This window comes from Trichechus manatus, unplaced genomic scaffold, assembly GCF_000243295.1.
Source record: "Trichechus manatus latirostris isolate Lorelei unplaced genomic scaffold, TriManLat1.0 scaffold00028, whole genome shotgun sequence".
NCBI classification, from domain to species: domain Eukaryota; kingdom Metazoa; phylum Chordata; class Mammalia; order Sirenia; family Trichechidae; genus Trichechus; species Trichechus manatus.
This window is the reverse complement of record NW_004443964.1, coordinates 7,305,569-7,315,489: the sequence shown is the minus strand read 5'-3', so window position 1 is coordinate 7,315,489 and position 9,921 is coordinate 7,305,569.

The window sequence follows — 9,921 nt, the reverse complement described above, 5'->3', positions numbered from 1 at the left end:
CCCCGGACCTCTCCGCTGGGTCCCAGTGCCTCCACGCCCTTCCTTCTGCGTTGGAGCGCCATCCCTGGGAGGGCTGTCCCTTCTCCAACTGCTCCGACTTCCCCCCACCCCCCAGGACCCCTACCCTTCCCAGCACCCCGGTTCCCCGCCCCCATCCTCACGCTCCATCCCGGCTCCATCACTGGGCCCACTCCTCAGCCAGCCGTCTCCACGGAGTTTCTTCCTTCTCAGTCTTTTTCCTCCTCATCCCTTTTTTCTGACATCTGCTCTTAGTTCCTTTTTTTCTGACCTCTCACACCCGCGTATCCACATCCGGTCTGGGGCCCAGGTCTTCAACCCAGCGGTTATTCCAATCACAAGTCCCCCCCCTTCCCCCCCCGAGGCTCAGCCGTTCCCTGTGTGGAAGGGAGCCGCTGGCTTAGTGGCCCTGCTCCGTTAGGTCTCTTAGGTTCCTGGCTCCTCTGTGGCCACATCCCTTCCTCCTCATCCATCCATTTCAACAAATGTGTTTGAGGGGCTGGTATTTGCCAACAGTGTGTCAGGGATGGGGCCAAAAGGGGCCTAAGCCACAGGGCCTGTCCTTTATAAGCGATTAGTTGGGAATAGAAACAAGTAAAGAAATATGCACGGTAGAGCCCGTCAGGCCTTTGATAGAGGCCAATTAGTCATAGTAATAAGTTAAAAATAACATGACAATACCTCTAGCATAACAAACCTCTGAGGTAGGTATTGTCATCCCCATTTTACAGTTGGAGAAACTGAGGCTCAGAGCAGTTAACCCTTTGGTAACCCAATTACTTTCTGCTTTGAATTTTTTGTTGATACCATGTGGTTTCATTAATGGAAGCATGCCAAATCACTGATTGTGTCTGAATTTTTTGATAGGTAGTATAGATTTTTTTTCTTGCCCCCTCCCACAGGCCTACCCTAAGTGTTTAGTGGTACATATGAAGTACCACTAATTATACCCCGGAATCCCCACCAGGGTCTTTTGGTACATATGTGTAACAAATAGTAATTTTTCAAAATTTCTGTTTTTCCTACCAAAATTCAGACACCTCATACAATACCCTGTAAAAACAGTAATTTGCAGCCATGCCCATTTCTTTGGTTTCAAACAATTATAAAGGCCCCTGCCTCCAGCAGCACACACTGTCAGTGATACAGCAGCTTCCCGACAAACCCCAGAGGCTGAAAAAGTTCATGGTTGCTATATGCACCGCTGGGCATGAAAGGGTAAAGTTACTCACCCAAAGCCACACAGCTAGTAAAGAATGAAGCCAAAACAGCAAATCCAACTCTGGCCCCAAAGAGGCTGCACGTTTTTAACATCATCTTGCATGCTTTGTCTGGAAACTTCCGGAGATGCTGGGTGCTTCAAGAGGTGCCATTTAAGCTTAAATAGGATTTTCCAGGTGAAAAATGAGGGATGCACCATCAAGGCAGTGAAAACATGGTGCAAAGACAGGGTGGAGCAGAGGTGGAGGTAGGCAGGAGTGGGACAGAGATGTTGCAATTTTACCAAATGAGCAGACTGGACAGGACACAATCATAGGGTAGCTCTATCCTTTCTCCAGAGGTGGGTTTTCCTGGCCCTGGATGAAATTCTTAGCAGGCCCCATGGCTTTTCTAATCATTCTGAGATTATGAATGAATAGCCTCTTTATTTGGCATTAAAAAAAAAAATCCACTCTACTGTACAAATCACTCAACCCCAGTCCAGGCCAATGTAACCTTAAACACTCTGAATCTTAGTCACTAGGGAAATGCAAATTGAAACCACAATGAGATAACCACTGCACACTCGAGTGGTTAAAAAGTAAAAAAACTGACAATACCAAATGCTGATGACGATGTGGAGCAACTGGAACTCTCTCATACATTGTTGATGGGAATGCAAAATAGAAATATAGTTGCTTTGGAAAACAGTCTGGCAGTTTCTTATAAAGTTAAATATACAATTAGCATATGACTCAGTAATCCCACTCTAGGTAATTACCCAGGAGAAATGAAGACATATGTCCACATAAAAACCTGTGTACAAATGTTTATAGCAATTTTGTTCATAATCACCAAAAAATGGAAATAACCCAATGTCCATCAACTGGTGAAGAGATAAACAACAATGAGGATGAATCTCAAAAGCTAAGTGAAAGAAGCCAGATACAAAAGGCAATACACGATATTATTCCATTTATATGACATTCTGGAAAAGGCAAAACCATAGAGACAGAAAACAGATGAGTGGTTGCCATGGGCTGGGAATAGAATGAGGGAATTGACTACAAAAAGGTATGAGGAAACTTTCCAGGGTGATAAAAATATTCTGTTTTGATTGTAGTGGTGGTTATGGTACTGTATATGTTTGTCAAAATTCATACGGCTATACACCTAAAGTCCCTGGGTGGTGCAAACAATTAAGGTGCTTGTTGCTAACTGAAAAGCTGGAGGTTCGAGTCCACTCAGACAGTTCAAAAGAAATTGGTCTGGCGATCTGCTTCCACAAAACTCCACCACTGAAAATCCTATAGAGTACAGTTCTACTCTGACACACATGGGGGCACCATGAGTTGGAGTCAACTGGTACTGCTGAGAGAGGAAGACACATGGGGAAACAGAGCATGATGGGGTTGGGATGGAAGTGTGTCCAGGACCTGGGTGGGAACAGGTCAAAAAAGACTTCATAGAGGAGGGGAGACTGAGCTGAGTCTTGGAGGACAACTGAGTATATCAATAAGGGTCCCAACGGGAAACAGACAACATACTCAGAGTAATGGAAGTGGCGATTTACAAGCTAAAGGGAAACCAAAAAATGGAGGTGAAGCACTCTGGGGCTAGAAGCAGTGAGGCACCATGGTCTTCCTTAGGTCTGAAGGGACAAAGGAAGGAATGGTTACCAGAACCCAGAGAAAGAGAGCCCAGCTGTAGAAGAGGGCCTGGAAGGATGGGAGCTGCAGAATAAATACCCTGCCCTTCTTGAGAATAAGCATAAATATGGGTCTCTTCCAGCTGGTTGGCCAGGTAGCTGTCTTCCAAATTTCTTGGCATAGACAAGTGAGTACTTCCAGCATTCCATCCATTTGTTAAAATATCTCCATTGGTATTCCGTCAATTCCTGGAGCCTGGCTCATCCAGGGCACAGAAACACCTGGTACAGGTGAAATGTAGAGAGTGACGAGAGATGAGGCTTGAGAGGTGGACCAGGACCAGATCATAAAGGGCCTCATAGGTCCTGCTAAGAAGCTCTGACTTTATTCTATGAGCAATGATGAGCCTTTGAAGCAGGGGAATGATGTCATTGGATTTTGTCTTAGAACAGTCATTCTGGATGCTGCAGGGAAGAGAAGAGTGACTGGACACAGAGATTCCAACTGGGAGGTGAGAGATGGTGAGGTTTGATTCAAGACAGTTGCAGGTGGGATGGAGAGGAAGGATGCAGGTGATGTTGGCGAGGTAGAATCTTGGAATTTGGTTGTTAATGTGATGTGTGTTATAGACGCTACTGCCACATAACAAGTCCCCCTCTCCTCAAACCTGGTACAAAACAACAGCCATTTTGTTATGGTTACAAATACCATGGGTCAGTAATTCAGACAGGACACAGCTGAGAGGGGTGGTCTCTGCTCCACAGTGTCTGGGGTCTCAGCTGGGAAGACTAGAGTGCTGGGGGTTAACTCAATCATTTGGCAGCTTCTTCACTCATATATTAGGTGTCTGGGCTAGGAGGACTCAAAAGCTGGGCTCAGCTGGGTCTAAAGACCGAAGCACCAACGCTTGACCTCTCCCAGCTAGGAGGCTGGGCTCTGAGATAGAGCATCCCAAGAAGGGACATACAAAAAGAGGGTGTTCCAAGAGAAGGAGGAGGAAGCTGTATGGCCTTTTTGTGCCAAGCCTAGGAAGTAATATACAGTCACTTCCACCATGCTCTATTGGTCAAAGCATTTATTGGATAAATGGATGAAGGTAACTCCTGGGTTTCTGGCTTGGGTGATGCACCGAAGGTGGGGCCATCTTGGTATCCACTTGCCCTCTGACCCATCAGTCAATAGGAATGACAAGTTTTAGCCAACTAGTCCTCAAATTCATCCTTGAGTTCTTTTAGGGGCCTTTCAGGTGGGGCAAGCGGGTCTGACCTTGGACAGAGAGATAAGGGGAGCTGTGAAATGTGGAATTAAGGTGTCACTGGAGGGAAAGGAGGGCCAAGGAATATGCTTCTGCCAGTGGTTTTAGAGCGTTCATTTGTTCGTTCATTGGGTACCTGCTTTGTGCTGACCAGGTGCCTTCCCTCAAGAGCTCAGACTAGCTGGAGGCAGACAAGAGGCAGATGAACCCAAGACATTGGGACTAAATACCTTGATGCAGGTATGCAGGACTTAGAGGGAGCCCACATTGGCCCCGTGAGCAAATGCATCTGGACTTCTCCCCCAAACCAGATAGGCAGGGCCCAGCCTCAGGAGTCCTATCAAAAGGCGGGCAGTGATGGGCCAGGGACAGACCCTGCAGGTAAAAAGCTAATAATAAGCTTCCTAGTAGCAGACACTTTATGGTGCTCACCATGGACCAGGCACTGTTCTAAGCTCTTCACAGGTATTAACTCATTGACTCCTCCCTACAACCGGGTGGGAAGGTATTAAACGAGTGTGGCTGAGGCCACAGGAGGACACTCACCATAGGATCCTAAAGGTCACCCTGGACTGCAGGGACTTGAGGTAGACATCCGGAAGCACTTCCCGACCACAGGGCTGTGAGAATCTGCAATAATTCCCCTTTCAGAGCATACGATTGTCTGGGGCACATTCAGGTAGTGTTGGAGGGCAGGGTACGGACACCAGATGAACTCGCTCATTCATATGTGTCGAGCACCTTCCCCACCAGGCGCTAACCTCAGGCTGGGGAAGGAGGGCAGATGAGGCGAAATCATTCAGTGCAGTGTGTGCCCTCCGATGACCTCGGTCTGGGGACAGGGAGGGAAGCGCCGCCTGCAGGGGTGGGCCTCCCAGGAAGGTTTCCTGGTGTCTCTTGGCCCTTTGACGTCAACCCAAGATGAGCAGAGTGTGGGGTCCGTCGATACCCCGAAGGCCCAGAAGCGCGAGGTGGGCGCGCCCCCCACCCCCACCCGCCCGTGACTCGTGGGGCGAGAGCGGCGGAGACCCTCTAACGTCAGCGCTGCCCGCGCGCTCTCCGTCATTTCCGGTGGGCTGGGCTGGAGGGCGGAGATGGGGGGATCGAGACTGGGAGGCCGTAGAGGGATAGTGGCGAGTGTGCCGCATCAGCGCCCGAAGCAGCTCCGAGGGCCCTCGGTCCCGCGTCTGTGCTCTGCTCCCACACCCAGGGAGCGCTGGAGGTGGGGGCGGGGAAGTGAAAGCGACCGGAGGAAGCGCTCTGGCCATCCCCCTCGGCAAGGAGCACCACGAAACAGATCTGGTTGAAACGCAGAGGCAGTAACCAGGCTCTGGGGTTACCAAGGTCAGCGAGTTTATCTTCCCACCAGCGAACGCTGCCCTCTGCCCTGCCTTCACTCAATTAGAGGGGACGCCTGAAACGGATCCCAGGGTGGTCGGCAGGTAGCTAAGGGAGGCTGGTCCTCAGGGAATCGTCTAGAAAATACTAAGTCGGTCCTGAAGGCATAGAGGTGGACAGAATGATGTAAGGTGCGGGAAGTGGTCCCACGGGTTCCCATGAGCCAAATCCCGAAGGCAAAGGGCCCCGCCCAGCCTGGCACGCAGCAGGTACCCCGCATACCTGAGTGACCCCACAGCTCCGTGGGCCACCCCGGCCTCAGTCCTTCTATCCCCCGCAGAGGGGGGCAGGGAGACTCTACCACCCTGGCTAGGTCTGGCTGCCCACTTTCAGGCGACTCCCACCCCACCCCCACCCCCGGCTGGCCTCATGGTACCCAGTGGTGTGCCATCCAGCCCGTCACCCTGCCCAGGCCTGGCATTGAGAGTCCAGCCTTCTCTACTAACAAGTGTGGTTCTGGAGAGATTGAGAGAGATAGTGTGAATTGCTGCCACCACATCCCCAAGTCCCTGCTGGCTGACATGTGACATGGCCCATCCTTGCCAGGCCATGCTCCTGCAGCTGGGGCAGGGTAGGGTGACTGCAAGAAAGGAGGGTATTTGGGTAGAGCCGTGCTGAGGGTGAGGCCAGTGTGGGCAGAGCCAAAGGCTGAGAGGTGACCCGGGAGCTGGATGTTTTTCAAACGTAGAGGTCATCTAAGTCGTCTCTGAAAGCATCCTTAGCTCCAGGGACTAGAGGTGAATCTTAGGTTGGGAGTCTGCCTTTAACTGCTCCAGCAAGAGGGAGCCCCTGCTAGTATCCTCACTGACCAGGCTGGGGAAACTGAGGCAGCTCTTCCCAGGCCCTGGCCCTTGGCACTTTGCCCTTCGGTCCTTGCTCTCCTCTGATGACTCCTAAGCTCCCTGGGGCAGAGCTGGTTGCTATGGGCGCAGTCCTGCCGAGCTGCAGAAGGAAGAAATGAGCAGATGGGCAGTGGATATTGGCAGTGAATACTTGACAGCCTTGAGGTCCCAACCGGGTCTCTCTGGGCACAGTTCCTCAGCCTACTTGTCCCTAGACTCTCCCATCTCAATAAATGGCATAACCATCCACTAACTACCGCAGCCAGAGTCTAAGCCATCACTCTGCACTTCTTATCAGTTCTGCATCCAAAATACTGCTCATTTCCCTCCATCTCAACTGCCACCAGCTCTGTCCACCCCACACTCACCTTCCCTCCTGACTATTGCAAAAGCCTCCAAACTGGTCTTCTTGCTTCCACTCTTGTGCCCCTCTGATCCATGCTCCAAAATTGCCAAAGTGATATTTGACAAATGAAAAAAGGATTAGGAGGGTTTTTTTTTTTTTTAGGAAAAAAAATCCAAGCTCCTCACCCCAACCTTAACTCTGTTTATATCTCTCCATTCCAGCAAAAAAAAAAAAAAAATAAAAGTTACCATTGAGTTGATTCTGACTGACTCATGGTGACCCCACGTGTGTCAGAGTAGAACTGTACTCCACAGGGTTTTCAATAGCTGAGTTTTCAGAACTAGATCACCAGGGCTTTCTTCCACAGTGCCTTTGGGTAGATTTGAACCTCTAACCTTTCAGGTAGCAGCTGAGCTCATAAACCGTTTGTACCACCTAGGGACTATTTTCAGTTCCTAATATAGGTCAAGCTCTTTTCTGCCTCAGGGCCTTTGACCTTGCTGTCGCCTCTGCCTGGAACACTCTCCCCCTAGAGTGTGGCATGGCTGCCGCTGTCTCATCCTTTAGCTATCAGCTTAAATGTCACCTTGCAAGGGAGGCCTCCCCTGAACACTGAATCTAAACCTCCCCCCAAAACCCTATCTCAGCACCCGGTTAATTTTCTTCATAGCGTAGTGTGCAGGTTGTAATCATTTGTCTGTCTCTCCACTAGAACAAAAGCTATGCAAGGGCAGAGATTGCCTGTGTCTCAGCCATAGGGTGCTTTCTTTCTCTTCTTAAGTAAACGATTTTATTGAATAACATATATTCAGAAAAGTGTACAGGTAGATGGATTTCCACAAAGTGAACACGCCTGTGTCACCAGTATCCAGATCAGGAAATAAAACTCCTCCAGCCCCAGAGTCCCCCCCATTCTCCCCCAAGGTCAACCATTATCCTGGTTAGATTAGTTTTACCAGTTTTAAACTTTATATAAATGAAATCATGCGGTATTGTGGTAGGAAGAATAATAACCCCTCCCCAAAGATGTCCACGTCCTCATCTCCAGAATCCCTGAATCTGTTAACTTTGCGTGGCCAAAGGGGCTGTGCAAATGTGAGTAAGTTAAGGACCTTGAGATGGGAAGATTATCCTGGATTATCTAGAGGGGGGCAATGTAATCACAAGGAGCCTTAAAAGTGGAAGAAGGAGGCAGAAGAGGAGCCAGAGTGATGTGATGTAAAAAGGACTCAACTCACTGTGGCTGCCTTTGGAGATGAGGGAGGGGGCCTTGAGCCAAGGAATGCGGACAGCCTCTAGAAGCTGGAAAAGACAAGCAAACAGATTCTTCCCTGGAGCCTCCAGAAGGGAGCACAGCCCTGCTGACACCTTGATTTTAGCCCAGTGAGACCCATTTTGGACTTCTGACCTATAGAACGGTAAGATAATAAACTTGTGCCGTTTCAAGCCATTAAATTTGGGGTAATTTGTTACAGCAGCCACTGAAAACTAAAACAAGTATGTACTCTTTGTGTCTGGCTTCTCTGGCTTAGCATGCTGTTTGTATTGTATAATATTCCATTGCATGAATATACCATATTTCATTCGTCTACTGTTGGTGGACTTTTGGCTTGTTTCCAGCTTGGGTTAGTATGAACGGTGCTACTGTGAACATGCCTTTTGGTGCAACATATATACATAATTCCTATATATATGTACGTACACATGGCAGTAGAATTGCTGGGTCATAGGATATGCATAGATATAACGGATACTACAATGCGTCCTGCAGATTCCCCTTAGAACTGAAGGACCTATTCTCTTATCTGCTGGGGGTGCCGCTGCTTGAGAGCCAAGGAAAATTGTTCTCAGCTGAAAAAAGCTCCCTCAGCCAAGGTCACACCTGTTCCCCAGGGGCAGCCTGCATCTATCCAATGACTGGATGATGTGTGTGTCAGGGGTGGGGGACATAAAGCCCCCCATCTCTCACCACTTGGGATAGCTTAGAAGGGTCACCCAGATTAAGAGTTCTCCGGGGACCAGGGAAGGCTTTTGTTGAGGTTTTATCCCAACCCAACTTCTCCCTCTGCCCAAACCTGCTTCTCTTCCTTCCCCTACCGGTGTTGATCCCTAGAGCACCCGCTCATCAACCTCTTGCCTGCCAGTCTCCATCTCAGGGGAAATCCAACCTACAAGAATCTATTTTCAGCTTTCATTGATATTATCAAGCAGTTTTCTAAGGTGGTTTTCCACCGGCAGTGTGGGAGAGTTCCAGTTGCTCAATGTTCTTGCCAACACTAGATATTTTCTGTCTTTCTTATTTTAGTCATTCTGGTGGGTGGGTAGTGGTACCTCACTGTGGTTGTAATTAGCATTTCCCTGCTGACTAAAGAAGTTGAGCACCTTGTCATATGTTTATTGGGTCATTTGGAAATAGGCAGGCAAGTCCTTTACCCACTTTTCTAGGTCGTCTGACTTTTCCTTATTGATTTGCTGGTGTTCTTTCTATATTCTGGATACAAGTCCTTTGCTGCATATATTGCAACAAATATTCAGAGTTGTACATAGTCAGAGCGCCTCAACAGTACCAGGCACGTGGTATCTCAATAAAAATGAGTTACATGAATGCCTGAGTCTGCAAACTCCTTTAAGGAACGAATGCATGGATAGGTGAAACCGTGTAAACATTGGTTTTAATGAGTATAATTGGCTAGAGGATATGGATCCCACGATGAGGGAAATAGGGTTTAAAGGGAAAGACCTAGAATGCAGATAACACACCCTCAAACTTCGCCACTCCCGGCTTTCGGTTTCTGGCCACAGGCATTTGAACACTCAGTTCCTAAGTGTAAACTGTAAATTAACATTTGTTCTAAGAGCTCCATGGACGGTCTCAATGGTCAGGCTGTTCTAGACGCCGAGAAGCCCATTGTGAACTAGAGAAACAAGATCCCTGCTTTCAGGAGGTCTAGAGAGAGAGAGAGCAGGTAAACAAAATATAAGTTTCAGACAGCGAGTCCTCCGGCCAAGACTCCAGCGTGGAAGGAAGGAGGACCATGGGATTGATCCTCAACAGCCCGACCTGGGCCCTAGGGAGACCCCGCCCTCGGCCCCGCCCAGCTTTGCATACGCCTCCTGATTGGCCGGAGGCGCGGGCCCGCCCCGCTAGCGGGCGGCAGGCGAAGCGGTGGGCGGGTCCGGCCAAGATGCACCCGCAGCTCCGGGCCGCGCCGG